This window comes from Dermacentor variabilis, unplaced genomic scaffold (assembly GCF_050947875.1).
Source record: "Dermacentor variabilis isolate Ectoservices unplaced genomic scaffold, ASM5094787v1 scaffold_12, whole genome shotgun sequence".
NCBI classification, from domain to species: domain Eukaryota; kingdom Metazoa; phylum Arthropoda; class Arachnida; order Ixodida; family Ixodidae; genus Dermacentor; species Dermacentor variabilis.
This window is the reverse complement of record NW_027460280.1, coordinates 14,697,553-14,712,900: the sequence shown is the minus strand read 5'-3', so window position 1 is coordinate 14,712,900 and position 15,348 is coordinate 14,697,553. Positions and strand designations below refer to the sequence as shown.

Below are 15,348 nucleotides of genomic sequence, written 5' to 3'. Positions count from 1 at the left end.
TCTCGCCTGGCGTCTTATTGAACACACCATAGCTCTGGCAGCGTTTGCGATTTTTAAAGCTCTTACAGACAACGGCAAAGTGATAAAATCACATGCAGTTATCGCGACGACTGGCTTTTTCGATTGACATCGAGAGACACAGCGCGTATGCCTAGTCCTTTGTCAATCGCGTCGGCTAAGCGCAGCGACAACTTCCTGGCGATAGCATGACATATACGGAGAATGTGCACCTAAGTTAGAATTCACTTACCGTGGAGGATTTGCTGTTATATCCGAGGCATGACGAACGACTGTCGTGTTTTCGTGGAGACGCGAGATGGCGGACATACGATATCCCTTGGCTGGCATTTGTTGCTGCGCCGCCGTCTCCGCTCGCTGGACGGATCACCTTTCTCCGGTGCTGTGTTGTTCCGCGATCTTGAGCGCGCGCGCGCGCGGTGGAGCAACTCCGAGTGAGAAAGTAGAGCGCTCGCTACGCGTTCCTTTGAACTGCGGCGGCCTGTTCTCTTAGAAGCAAAACGATGTATTCTTTGCTCAGCGTGCATGATTGATACATTGCCATATTCGGGGCCAGCCACCTACACTTGAAGCAGAAGATTACGCTACGTTTTGTTCACTATTGCCGCAAGAGTAGAACGGGCATTCTACTCTCTCTCTGAAGGGGAGAGTGAAAAGCACCTTTCACTCTCTCCTTGGTGACAGAGTGAACAATGCATTTCACTCTCCTCGACATTTTGCGAGAGTAAAACGACGGTTTGAAGAGTGAACCGGCCGCTTCACTCCTGCGATACCCTTCCTAGTTTTTAGAGTGTAGGAGAAGTTGATATCAACAAGGGACTGAGGCAGGGGTGCCCTTTATCCCCACTGCTGTTTATGATCTACATGGTGAGGATGGAGAGGGCACTAGAAGGAAGTAATATCGGGTTTAAGCTCTCATACAAACAGGCGGGAACAGTAGCAGAGCAGCAGCTCCCAGGTTTGTTTTATGCGGATGACATTGTGTTGCTAGCTAACAAGCAAAGTGATTTGCAACGTCTGGCTAATATCTGTGGACAGGAAGGCAACAATTTAGGTTTGAAATTTAGTGTTAGAAAATCAGCTGTAATGGTATTCAATGAAAACAGTGAACAGACAGTGGAGATACAGGGCCAGGAAATACCTCGGGTGACAAAATATAAATACTTTGGTATATGGATAAACGAAGGCAATAGATATATGGAAACACAGAAAAAAAGCAGTGAAGGGGAAGAGAAATGGGCAGCCATAATGAAGCACAGATCGCTATGGGGATACAATAGGTACGAGGACCTCCAAGGTATGTGGAAAGGTGTAATGGTTCCAGGAATTACTTTTGGAAATGCGGTTGTTTGCTTTAAATCAGGGGTACAATCAGGACTCGATGGGAACCAAAGGTCAGTGGGTCGCCTTGCATTGGGCGCTCACGGGAAGACTACAAATAAAACTGTGCAGGGTGATATGGGCTGGACTAGTTTTGAAGTAAGGGAAGCTCGCAGTAAAATTGAGTATGAAGAACGGCTGAGGAATATGGAAGAAAGTATACGTGCTGGGAGAGTGTTCCAGGTATCTGTACAGCAAAAACATTGACTCACACTGGAGGAAAAGAACTTGGAAGCTTAACAGCAAGTATGCGGCCTGTAGAGTGGGTAACAGAGCAACAAAGGCGGTCAAGCGGAAAGTCAGAGGGGCTGAAATAATCTCATGGGCGGCGCCAATGGAAAAGAAACCTGCCATGCGTAACTCCTTAAGAGGAAAAAACGAAATCAGGAAAGAAACAATTTATGATAACTCAAAAGGAAGCTCATTAGTTTTCGAAGCGAGATCGGGATGCCTTAGAAGACGCACCTATAAAGCGAGATATAAGAAGGAAGAAGAAGCATGTGCTTGCTGCTGTAAAGCTAGGGAAACTATGGAGCATGTTTTATTAGAATGTGAAGACGTCTATCCAGCGGTCGATTTAGGCACCACTGGCCTCCTTGAAGCCCCTGGGTTCAGCGACAGCAGTGGAAAAGCAAACATATCCGCAATAGGCATTAGTAAGAGGTGATTGGAAGATTGGTGGACGAAAACTAGGCAAACGACAAAAAACGAAGACGTACAAAAGCACAGTTCGCAATAGGGGATTAGAAAATTTGGGTGTGGGAGTTAATAGTGTGTTTTTTCTTTCTTTTTTATTCTTTAACCTAGGTAGGACATTAGGAAGTATAATAGCAAGAGCTTGGTGGCGCAACCCGCCGCCCCGTTCCAAAGGCGACGTTCATAACATCAATCCATCCATGCAGCTCCACCCTCACCACGAGTCATCGCGAGTGGAGCGCCGCCGCTGACAACTGTCTCGGAGCGAGGAGACAGCCTGGCTTAAGGATTGCAGAAAATAGGAGAAATGCGCCCGCACAGTGGCGCGTCGAATTCCTCAAGTTCCCAAAATGTTTCGTGCGTATTTTTTGTATTCCGCATCGACTTGAACGATGGAAAAAAATTGCTTTTCTCGTCATATCGGAATAGACGGCTGATGACGGTGCCTTCTTCGACGACAGGCGCGAGCGGCTGCTGACAAAGCGCTTTTTCGGAGCGCCGTCGCCAGCCGCTGTCGCTAATGTCAGAGCCGAGCAGAGGTTGAATCCCTTTCTCGTAAGTGAAGGGAAGGCGCGGCGTGCTGTCGATCTATTTACATATCAGCCATGAGAGCGATGTAATCATGGTACATTCGGGCGCACAGAGAGTGCTGTCAAGTGGTATTTTTAAAACTCCGCGCGCTTTCGTTTTTCCCGAGTAAAAACGGGCACGCTAAGTCTACCTCGTTGGATGTACCTGGGTTGAGCAATATTTGTGAAGATCCACAAGTTTGCTATACGCCTGAACGTATCAAGCTTTCTTTAAAAAGTTCATTAATTTATCTCGGCTAATTACTCAGAAATACACGAGCAAGAAAATGATAATCTAAGTTTAGATAAACGCTAACAACATCCAGGCGACTTCTGAAGAACGCATAGGTCTTTTCAACATCTTGGTCCAATTTAGCTGGGACACCCTGCGTGTGTGTGCATACATATATATGCAGTTTCAGATGAAGACAAACGTCCCTACAAGCAATGACCAACAACCGGTGATTGGACCTCTCCTGCATTCCCACCGGCGTCCATTGTAAGTGGCCAGTGCCCTGGCTGTGAGTTAGGAAATGGCATCACGTCCATGTTAAATATGGGCAAGATGGCGGAGAAAGTTAACAAAATGCAAGTCTGAGGTTTTACATGCCAAAACCGTGCTTGGAACATGAGGCACGCCGTAGGAAGGGGTTTATTTTGACCATCTGGCGTTGTTTAACCTGCACCCAATGCACGGTACACAGGCGTTCTTGCAGGGCACCCCCTTCGAAATGAAACAGCCGCGGCCGGGATCCCGCGCACCCGGGTTTGTGGCGCCGCACCCACTACGCCACCACGGCGGGTGTCGTGGAGAAAGTAGTAAACATGGTTTTTAAAGATTGCGTTTCACTTAAACGAAACGTTTGGCCGACATGTACAACATGGTGCTGATCTTTTGCATGGAGGCCAAGGCCTTTTCTGGGACATGGACGGGATTCTGGCCAATGTGCTGGGAATCGGCTTGGCCACCAAACAAATGTGCGCTGCTATACTTTTCCGGTGACAAATCGTATAGCGCAGAAGCACACGCTCAAACGTTGTAAGAATGGGACGACAGACAGTCTGCGCTTTACCATGATATCGAACTAAAAAGCACAAACACCGACATTTCTGTATCGCGCTGTTACTGCACGCATTACCTTTTTTTTGTAACCCAGACGATGAAAACTGTGCGCTCACAGATGGCGCTGCGTTGCCGACGTTTGAATTGTGCGCTATTTTCTGTGGACTCCGTTAGCTCCGGACGGTGTGCACTACGTTACTGCAATAGAGTATTTCATAAAAAAACAGCCGAAAACTTTCATACGCTTGCGAATCGCAGCAATTGTTAAGCAGTAATATTATATTAGAAAATTTGTTAATAAATATTCTAATTCATGTTGGTATAAGCGAGTATTTATATGTGTGTACTTGTAAGAATGGGCGTTAGCGCTTTTGACGCATCAGCGCATTCCTGGAGTTCGTGCGCGCGGTTTGCTTGAGAGCTTCCTGCGTTTTTTGAGCTCTTTGCGTGCTTCGCTGTGACATCTTTGGAATATTCCGGCGCGTTCCTCGCTTTTTTGGGCTCCTTGTTGCCTCGAAGATCGCCATGATCGCCTCCGACTCGGCCGCATCAAAGGTGAGTGAGTGTGTGTTTCGAATTCCCCTTGTTCGCCCTTTACGACGCGCTGAACAAAAGCGCGAAAATGCGTACAGCGCCTTTGCGTGTCTTCCCCGCGCCTCTCTTATAGTTTTATTTCCTAGTACTACCCTTTCCTTGCGAGGATTAGTTGTACAACACTAGAATTTTGGTATGCCAGCGCATATCTGCCGTGTCGTCCCACTGTGTTTCCAGGTGGCATGTATGCGTTGTTGAAGACATAAACGTCAATAATTAGCAAAGTTTCTGTGACCGTAGAAGTAGCTAGTTATGTCGAAAAGCTATTTCTCCTTTGAATTCGAGCACTATAAAGTAAACAGAGGGAAGGGGCATCGTTCTGAACTAAACGACGTTTTCCCGCAAGCTTCGAACAATGCTTTGTCGGAGGAGCAGTTCTACGAAACACCCTTTCTTTGAGAGTAAACAAAACCTCAGGAGCAGCAGACAGACGGAGAGTAAAAACAGGAAACACTGTAGTTTTATACGAAGGAGCTGCCTTCAACGTGTGGCCACAACAGTTAAGCAGATGAGCAGAAATAGTTTTTAAGGATAGCAATTAAAAATAAATCATTTGCCCACCTCAAAATGCCAGTGGCAAGAGCAGCCACACTTTAACGTTTTCAATAACTCATTTGTATCCGTCCATTTACGTCAGCTTCATGGTCCATGTAGCTCTACTGGTTCTTGCTTTTGGCGCATCGTGGCTTCACATTTTAATGCTGACATCTGTTTTCCGACTCAAAATGAGCTGGCAGATAACACAGCCAGAGTGCGAAGGGTGCATGCTTTCTTGGGCCATTCATTCTCTAGCATCACCATGATCAAATGCAGTGATGCATTTGTTGCAGGGAGCAGAAAAAAAACATTGTTGGTGCGACTGCAAGCATTTGCTCTATTGATGAATTGGTGCACAGTGCCTTCAGTAGCAGACTTGATGACTTTAAGAACTCAGCTGAGAGAATTTGCATCTGCACCGGGACTGGGAGTAAATTTCTATGTCACCTGTGAACATATTAAACCTAGAATGCGCCTTTTCAGAATATATGCCTGATATAGGAAGGGCGTTCAGGAACTTGGTGTACACATTAGGGGTCAACATGAGCGCACATGAGTGCACGAGCATCTTTCTAGATTTAGCAGGACAAATGTGTTATGTGTTATGTCATACAGGAGTGCACTGCTAAGGGCTTCAAACCAAACGAGCAGCAACCATTCGGAATGTTTGTTGAAGAACGAGCAGTGATGCGGGCTTTCTGCATTTCAAGGGCCAAATATCAAAAAGATTGATGCCGGGCTGGACATTGTGCATTACCGGTCATTATATACTGCAGCCAGCGCGGCATGAATCGCTTTGGCATTGTGTCTCTTTAAGATGAACATATCGCATCACTGCTCACAAAACAATTGGAAATTGGAGGTTTAGGAGAGCTGGCAGGGCAAGCCTCTAGGTCAGCCAGTGCATGCCCTCTGCTATACTGGCAATCCTCCCTCAATGAGAACCATTGATGCATGTAAGCCTATTGTGCAGCCAAGTGCACTCCTTGTTTTTTTGTTAAGGGGACACTAACGATACCCTAAATCGATTTAAATTAAAAAGCATTGTTTTAAATATGTATTTCTCTCAATTTCTTGGTAGTTGGTTGATTATTAGAGAAAATAAAGCCCGAAGTTCAATTTTCTGAGCAACGCCTCAAAATTTCCGTGCTGACACCACATTGTCACATCATGGATTTCAAGTATTTTTACAAACGTGAGTCGTTTTGATTCGGTAAAAGTTCTTCACGCAATTTAATTTTGGTTTTTGGCTTTTTGGAATACAATGGAGAGCACCTTTATTTGTAAGAAAATTAGCGACACCTGAGTAGACACTATCAAAACACATTACGTCACAGCAAGCTGGTGCGGCGATTTCAAGGCAGCAGTGCCACCAATCTTCTCTCTTGCGCCTTTTACAGTTTACTCAGCGTCTTGTCACGGTACGAGTTAATCTCTTGAATTGTAGGGAGGTCATTTACAAATACGCCTGAAATTATTTTTCTCTTTAGCGCTTTCTTGCAATGCTTGCTTATTGGCATAGGTGCAGTGCAGCTAAGCACGAGGGCACAGGATCAAACGACCGAGCTTTGGTAGAGGTGAAATGCAAAACTAGCCATGTACCGTGCAGCCCTAGGTGGTCAAATATAATCCCAAGTTCCCCACCATGGTGTGCCTCAAAATCAGATTGTTGTCTAGGCGAGTAAAACCCCAGAATGTAATTAATTTAATTCTTCTTTAGTGGTCCTTTAAGCTGTCGGATTCATTGTCTCTGCAAAGAGTCGCACTGAAGATATTCTCCATAAAGATTTAGTAAACATAGAAGATATAGGTGTCTACTTAAAATTGTAATTATTGGTTACACATGATGAGCATTCCTAGGATGGTGGCTCTAACGCGACACGCAGAATTGTGATACAGTGTGTGAGGGCACAATAACGTGCGGCAAGGAAATGACTGAGTCGCCCTCGAGGTCCCTGACTTGGACATCAACGGACTGTCTACAAACTTCCGAGTCCACTCCGTGATCTTGTGCACCATGTGCTTTGCGAGTCGATTAATTTAATCGATGAGGTGGCGGCTGGCGCACACTGTCCTTGTGGCTTATGTACACATCATACAACAAAGTACAATCTCGGATATTAGTTCTGGAGCAAAGCAAGCGAACCTAATGTGTAGCGGTGATCTTAGTAACTTTGACAGTCATGTTCTTCTTCGAGCTCCTGCTTACCAGCGCAAGCAGCAGCAGTTGCTCAAGATGGCCTGAACGAAATTAACTGAAGAGTGGCACATGCCCAGTGACCCAAGCTTGCCCGACGGTTGATTATGAACCCGCTTCCTTCAACATAGCAGCCCGATTTCTACCATTAGTCCATTGACTAGCCATTGACACAAATGGGTGGGAAAATATTTAGATACAAACACCCGAAAATATGAAGTATCCTAAGAATGGTAATCACATTAAATAATACTAGATGTTTTGGATACTTTGGTTTACTTTCTCGTTTGTGCTGGTTAAATTTTGTTTTTCTGAAACACGTGGCATCCAGACAGCATAAGAAGCTAGTCAGAAGTCAAATAAGATCAGCATTGTAGATCCGCAACAGGTACTGTTGCGGTTTATTTGCAGTAGGGTTGTTGTGTAAATGTGCTTGAAATGCGTATAACTGCTTTGCTAACATTTACCTAAACATGCAGGTTCGCATAGGTTGGAGGAGTGAACATTGAGAAGGTTATCCTGGCACAGCTTACCATGGCCTGCCATGGTGGACCAAGAAAGTTTGCAAGGGCCTTGCTTCACCATATGTTCCCAGAGGAGGAGCTCATGGGTTATTTACTTTTTTGGAAATAACGCCAAGAGGCAAAAGAGCCTCTTGACCCCACCAGGTTCAACGTTGTTATAGGCAAGTACCATAGATCCCTTCCCGTTGAGTTTATATATTCGCATTTTGTATCTTAAATAAGCAACTTGCCACTAGCATACCAAATGACTTTCAAGTCGCCCTCATCTGCAATTGTGTGCTACAATAGCCTACCATTGGGAGTGACTGTAAATATGATTTTAAGTGCCCTATGCCTCCATATTCAAATGCTTCTACAATATAAAAGCTGCCTTCACTCCACCAGAGGAATTGAGGTGCATTTGTGCATTAGTAGTGCTACTTAGCTGTCATTGCAATTAATAGTTGTCTGTGAAGCACGCTGGAAATCTAGTGACTTAGACGACATGTTTAAGTAGCCTGAAAGTGCTATTCCAATACACGAATTGTGGAGTAGCTATGCTCAAGTGTGGTTAGACGTAGTAGTTCTGCGGAAACCCGCAAGGTGGAGAGAAGGTTTCGAGGAACCCGTTGGGTTTCCTTTGTAGCAATTGCTACGAACGGGTGGATGTCTCATTTTCCCTTTATTCAAGTGTGGTTACTGCTCAACTCGAGGATCAGCACTTCCACCAAATTTCACCAATCAAAACATCTCTCCAGGTTCTGTAATGCAAGACAGTGGTTTCACCAATTTTAACAGACCACATTGAATTTATGTTGCTCCTGTCTTGAAGGAGGTCCATGTGATGCCAGACACCAGCCTTTCAATAGAAGGAACACTAGTTGCGTAGCATCTTTCTTTGGTTGTTTCAATCAAAGAATAGGGACAGAGTTTGCAGCATCACTGCCAACAATACTATGTTTAGTGAATGCTTATTCGTTCTAAGCACCTTACCTATATATTACCATGCACTTTATGACTTTCTATTCCAAGATAAAAAAATTTATGTGACTTTTACCCACATGCTTAAATAAATTGAGTTGCACTGCATAGCCCCTTGGCGACTACTGTCTAAAGCTCCTTACAGACAATCGGACATGCTTCCTTATTTCACTTGCGTGTTTACAGGGTTATTATAAATGATTGCTAAGTAGCCTATAGGCTTAAATTTATGAAAAAGATGAATGGGCTTTCCGGTTACTCTTTAACCCGTTGAGGATTACGTTTTGGGGGAGTCATGTATTTTTTAGGGGTGTGCACACTCGAATCTTTCGAATAACGGATTGAACAGTGTCCTTAGTTGACTCGGTCTTCAAATCGATTAGTCACTATTCGCAAATGCGCAACTTATTCGAATATTTCAAAAGACCTGTGAAACATAAAATTGGAGCAAAAGTGCGGCAAATTTTACCTTCATAGGTATAGCATAGACATAAAACATGAAAACTTGTGTAGCAGAGCAGGCTACGTCATTTACGTAGCTGTTCTTTAGAGCCTGTGCAGCAATCGTTCACGCTCATTGGAGTCCTGCGCACGTGAAAAACTACTTCTTTGCTGCTCCATTTGTGCTTTTAATAAACAGCTCTTCATAACGTAGTATGCAATGACAGAAACTTCCTAATTTGAAGATACTAGGGTCTGAACATAATTCTATGTTAATTTTGATATCAGCTGTTCATTATTCAGAAGCTATTCAATATTCTATTCGCTTCCGGCATTATTCCCTTCCGCCTCAAAAATTACTATTTGCTGATCTCTAATGTTTTTATTACTGATTGGAGTTCTTCGTAGTGACTTTTCGAGTAGAAAACGGGTAAATAATTTTTTAATTGACAGTAAAGTGACAATACCTTTTTAGTATTTGCAGTTTTACACATGGTTTATTGTTCTATGCAGAATAAAGTAGCATAATTTTTCAATGTCATGAAACTTTCAAAAGTTGTTTTATAGTAAAGTACGTCAAGTGACAATACTCCCAAACTACTGCAGTGACAACCACCAAAGAGCTAAGAGAAAAATCTGTTTTAGAGAAACCAAAGTGGTGACAGCACAACAATAATTTTTTCTTGAAGTCCCAGAAGGTTGCAGCCCCTCCAGTGTGACGCTAGGCAACGCTTTGTTCTGAAAAGGCCCATTTTTTCATGTTAAGGTGGTTGATACGCCAAAATGTTCCGTCGCAGCCCCAAATGAATGGCAGTGAAGCTCAAAGAGTTAAAGAAGTTAGTCCACAGGCGCATGGATCTCAGAAGACTGAGCATTTCTTCGTATCTGTCACATAACAGTCGTTGAGTAAGAAAACGTACTTCACTTTAAGCAGTAATTTCTTTAAGGTAGATAGTCCTAAGAAAGCCTTTGTGAGACGGGAAGCGCACCCCAATTGCATCTGAACTTATGAAACCTAACTGCAAATGAAGCCACACCCAATTCTACTGACACGACCGTATTGTATTTGGACCAAGGAAAAACACAAGGAAGGGCTGCTTATTTTAATTGCTGAAAGTTACAAGAAATAATTTTAGTTGTCAGGAGTTTAAGTTTCTTCATGAACGACATGAAGTTTTTTTTCACTGTTTTGTTTCTAAGCAATCAAAGTTCACATCTTCGACATTCAGTATTCATAAAGTTATTTCGCTACAGTGTATCGTTCCTCTTTGCCCTTTTCTGCACTTGACACTTAGTAGTATCCTGTGCTACTTTGAATAAACTTAAGGGGTGATGCTGTGAAGCTGTACCCGCGGAAAGTTCGAATAAAGCAAAACAAATACATAAATCAATTTTATTATAACGATGGCATATTGTATGCCGCACTTTTTCGCGTGGAAGTTGCTTTTTAGAACTTTTCGTGGCTTTTTGTTGTTTTTGCAGGCTTCACTTGCATCTAATTTCCCGGTACCTACATGCCCTATGTAAAGAACACTCTGACCTCGTTTCTCGCATGGGACCAAAAGCCTCTGAAGAGACCAAGTTGGACAGCTCAAACCAAAACACAAGTGTTGTGCTTTTGTAGCCTCGACATTTTTATGTGAATTTTTCATATAGTTCAACAAAGATAACGTTTCCTGACTATTTTCTTTTTTAAGTATCTTCAGTCATTTAATGCCAAACCATCCAGTTTCGTCAAGCACTGTTCCATTATGGCAATTTATTTCAAAACTTCTTTATATGCAAAATTAGGTACTATGAGAAACTTTTGAAAAAAATTTGGTTGCATACATACATCTAAGACATTCCATGTCATATCAACCAGCATTTTTCTTTACCATGACAGATGTCGTTGAAAAAATTTTTCATATATTTGTTGAAGATCCGAACTCTTTCTCCCCATTTATTTTTCTTCGCAAAAATATTCTAGAATTTTGGCAAAAATTGATTGCTCGTGGCCAGCTAAGCTAGAAGGCACTGATCAATATTTGCTTTCAAATGGAAATTGTATGATCCAGATATTCAGATGGAGTCTGTGTCAACAGAATGAAATGGCGTCACTGCCAAAATGGCAAAGTTTGAACTTTTTTCTTCGAACGCAGGGAAATACAGAACGTGCAAAATAAATATAATATGGCAGGCTGGTTTACATAGTATAGCTGCAAAATATTTGACGCCTTGGAGGTTCAGTCGAACAACTAAAAAACTGTACAGTTCAAATGATTTGCAATAAGCGTCGTGCTGAAGGTAAAAAAAGAATAGCTTTGGTGGCCGGCGCGAAAGTACATGTGACCCATCATTACGTAGCCCTATGGGTCTGCTATGCCTGTGACAAGTCACAAAGGGGCATTGTCCTTTAAATGTGATAAATTATTTTATGCAATGTTCGTTTGTGGATCACCCATACAGCATAAATATATGTAGCCTTCATGTCTAGCAAGGAGAGATGGTTAATATAATTAGCCACAAAAACTAGTTGACAAACTTTGACTGCGTTAGTTTATCAATACGGAGCCAAGCGACGTCAAACGCTGCATTCTTGACTCGTATAGCTTTTTTTAAAATGAACGCCAAAAGTGGTTGCCAACCACGCCTGATCACGTCACACTGAACACGGCGCATATGATTTATAGATGAGCACCTTCAGGCTGTCAAACAGTGGTAACACGCAACACCAGAAGAATTTTCTCTTACTTGTGTAAGCTTTCAGTTTTAATTGTGAAAGTGTTTTTTCTTGCATCGTAATATTATATTGTTTGGGTTCCATGGAGCAGGGCACAAAGTGTCCAGCTCCCTGTATGTCGCATTGCATGTTGATATCGCATTGCAGTGCGACATACCATTTAAAATCGTTTCCATGACCTATATGAGCGCTCTTTCTGCATTTACTGGCTATGTAAGAGCAAATATTTCTTTTTATCAACTGCATGAAACGTATCTTTGAACACTGCAGGGCTCCCTCACGAATTTAGCAAGTATTCTTATGTCCAATGGCTGTATGGTTTCCCCGGCCCAGACTAAGCACATGCCTCGTTGCCTTAGAGCGTGCGTCTCTTGGCAATAAAACGCAGACCACAACATCGCTCCTTTGTCATCTGTGTTGTAGACGAAGTCAGCTTTACCTGCCGCGGTTGCTCAGTGGCTATGGTGTGGGGCTGCTAAGCACGAGGTCGTGGGATCGAATCTCGGCCACGGCACCCGCATTTCAATGAGGGCGACAAAACACGAGTACTTAGATTTGTTTAAATTTCCAGTGTCCCCCAATGTTGCGTGCCTCATAATCAGGTAGTGGTTATGGCATATAAAACGCCATAATTTGATTTTAACGAAGCCGTATTTGTCATTTGCATTCCCGGCCAGCAAGCTTGTGCGCACGTCGGAGAAAAGCCGGTGCTGACAAATATTCCAAAAAGAACTTTTTCGTATCTAAAAATAATACCGCCTTTTTTGACTTGGCACGTGCATAGCAGGCATGTAAAGCTATCTAATAATGTATCACATGTATTTTTAGGCAAACCAGGAAAGCTACTTTCTTGACCTACAACATGAAGCTTCTTGCAAAAGACTAGAACTTTACAGCTACTTTACAAGTGATCGGCTGAACCTTCAAAGCTCCAAGTATTTTTCTGCTGTACTATGTCACCTGTGCTACCATGTTGTATTTAATTTGTCTTCTGAACGTTTCTGCGTTACGAGAAAAAAATTAACACATTGCATTTTTATAACTTTTGTAGGTGCCAAAGTCACTCAAAGTATTCAAGTATTTAAAAATTGGCTATTTTGGCAGTCACATTACTTGAGCGTATTACCATGCACACCATATGATGGCCTCGATTCATATATTGTGCCATTGAAAAAAATTTTGATTGACGTCTTCTAGCTGAGCTGGCAAGAAAAATGAACTGTCACCAAAATGGTACAAAAATTTTAAATAAAGAAATTGGGAAGGAGTTTTGAACTCCAATAAATACGTGGAAATGTTTCAGCTACATCTGTGGTGTCTAAAAAACGCTGGTCGATTCAGCATGGAATGACCCACCTGCAAGTGCATCTGTGCCACTGACACAGTGGTTCTGTTCGGTGAAAACTGCATTTTACATAACTTCGCAAAAATTGTTTATTTTGCTTGTTAAAATACATGTGTAATAATTAATTGGCATAAGTTGGCCTAAATTAAATGTGCTAGGAAAGGCCTCTAGTAATGACAATGATGTACCTTTCATGCATGCATGAAAATATATTTTTTGTGATTTCTCTCATTATTTTTTGTGACAGTGTACAAAATTGAAATGGAACTCACATGAGGAATATTTTCGAAAATATTCCAGCAGGTCAATAACAGCAATTTTTTTCATATAAAAATCTGAAGTCAATATGAATAAGTCGCTTGATATGAAATGACCTGCTCAGGAGCGTTATCATGGGAGAAAAGACAATTGGATCATGCAACAAGCAATGCAGCACAATAAAGTGCTTCCATGGCATCACTTGTTGGAATGGCCATGTTTCAAAAGTAGATAATATTTACTGACATAGGCACGCACCGTTCAACCAATAAAGAAGGATTATACAGTGATGATTTTTCACTATTACAGAATTTTTTAATATTGCCTGTGGAAAATAGCATAATCCTTATTTTTGAGCTTGGTTATGCGCAGATGGACATTACTGGCGCAAAACATAGAAACACATATTCAATGCATTCTCGCAAATTTACTAATTCACTTAAACATTACGGCACATATTACAGTTTACAAAGCGTAGTAAGTGAGTTTGAAGACGTATTCACTTGAAATTATTTTCCAGGACGACGCCAGTTTGGAGATTTTTCCAGAAATATGGGACGAAATAAGTGGGCATTCCAGTTACTTTTGTGTTTCAATGCACAACAGTGCGTTTTGTTTGAAAAAGTAAGTGGAACCGCAGTGCATTTTTACGACCAGTTTGATGGCATGTGTCTCGCTACTGCTGCCATTCTGGAAATTCATTCTAAGTGCATGCACACTGTAAACTCACCCGCTACAGTTCGTAAAAATTAATTAGGAAGTTAACTGAATTGTAATTAATTACCTGAATATGTGTCTTGATTTCTCATGCACGTAATGTCTGGCATTCTGTATAATTCAACTTGATCTAGAGTTATGCTAGCTTCAACAGTAGCTGAAGCTAGCTTTGAATTTTCAATTCAAAATTTAATGAAACTGGAAGATAACCGCCCTGCATATCAGTGTCTGTTGTGGGCTCAGCCGAATCGTGCCATGGATGTAGTACCACTGGATACCTAATAAGGAAAGCAAGTACCCTTTTGGGGGTTGTTATTTATTGTCTTGTCAGTCTGCTTGTACATTTATTTATTAGGCATTTATTTATTTTTTAAGGATTGATTTCTTTTGAAAATGTGTTTTACTTGAGGGCGACACAGACTGCATCTGTTAGTATTCAATCTTCTTATGGTGTCAAGCTGCAGAAAGTCTGTACTTAGCAATAGTTTTAAGAAGTTTGTGATGTTCGCAAGCTACACATGGTTGTACATTTACACAGATGTTTGGTTACAAATAAACACTTCACCTAGAGAAATGGCTTTTGTCTGCATCAATTCTGCATTGTTGATTTCGTGAAGGACCATTGCCTTTGCCAATTGAAACACTGGCTTAACGGCTCTGCTAGCAGCTTTACAACATGGTTTATTACAGGCAATCCAGGACCATGCTTTGGAGCACAGGGTGACCGAGGCCTGCAATACAGTACTTGCCCCTGTCCGCCCATAGCAAACATATCAAAGGGACATCAAAGATAATTGTATCCAACACAACATAGCTCAGCATTATTTTAAGAAAAGTGCAGTTTTAAACACTGCTAGAGATACACTGGGGGCATAAAGGGCTTTCAACATAATTTGTCTTGAGATTCAACACAGCTCCAATACTTGAATGGGCTTTCCATGTTGAGACTCCACAATGCTTCAACAGGGTTTGAATATTGAAATACAACATGGTTTCAAGAATACAACAATGATCATTCAAGCTGGGGGAAGACGACGACGACGAACGTTCCAGTAAGCGTCGAAGACCGGCTCCCGCTTCTGAAAATGATTTCGGTGATTTAATTTGAGCCCAGTGCGACTATTTTAGTGCCAACGGACTCTTTAAGTTGTGGCGATCCCGTAGACACCCGACTCTTGAAGGTGGGTGGCCTTGTTGCGATTTTATCGGCCTTTTCCGTCCAGACCACGCCGCTGCGACGCTAACCCTAGCCGCGCTTGTGTTAGCGCGGCGAAGTGCTGCTGCGGCGCTAGCTTTTCTTGTCAGTGTCTGCAGTGATGGAATGTGA

General features: G+C 42.4%; 1 protein-coding gene across 4 annotated transcripts in view; it reads left to right on the top strand.

Annotated features, from left to right (window-relative positions):
• LOC142566243 (uncharacterized) overlaps window positions 1-15,348 on the top strand; it is a 209,859-nt gene that overhangs the window by 42,290 nt on the left and 152,221 nt on the right. Inside the window, exon 2 of one of the 4 annotated variants that reach the window (XM_075677083.1) lies at window positions 2,301-2,451. The exons of the other annotated variants lie outside the window; for them this stretch is intronic. The gene's annotated coding sequence lies outside the window, so the exon portion shown is untranslated. The remainder of the gene's footprint in view (window positions 1-2,300; window positions 2,452-15,348) is intronic. 4 annotated transcript variants of the gene reach the window in all.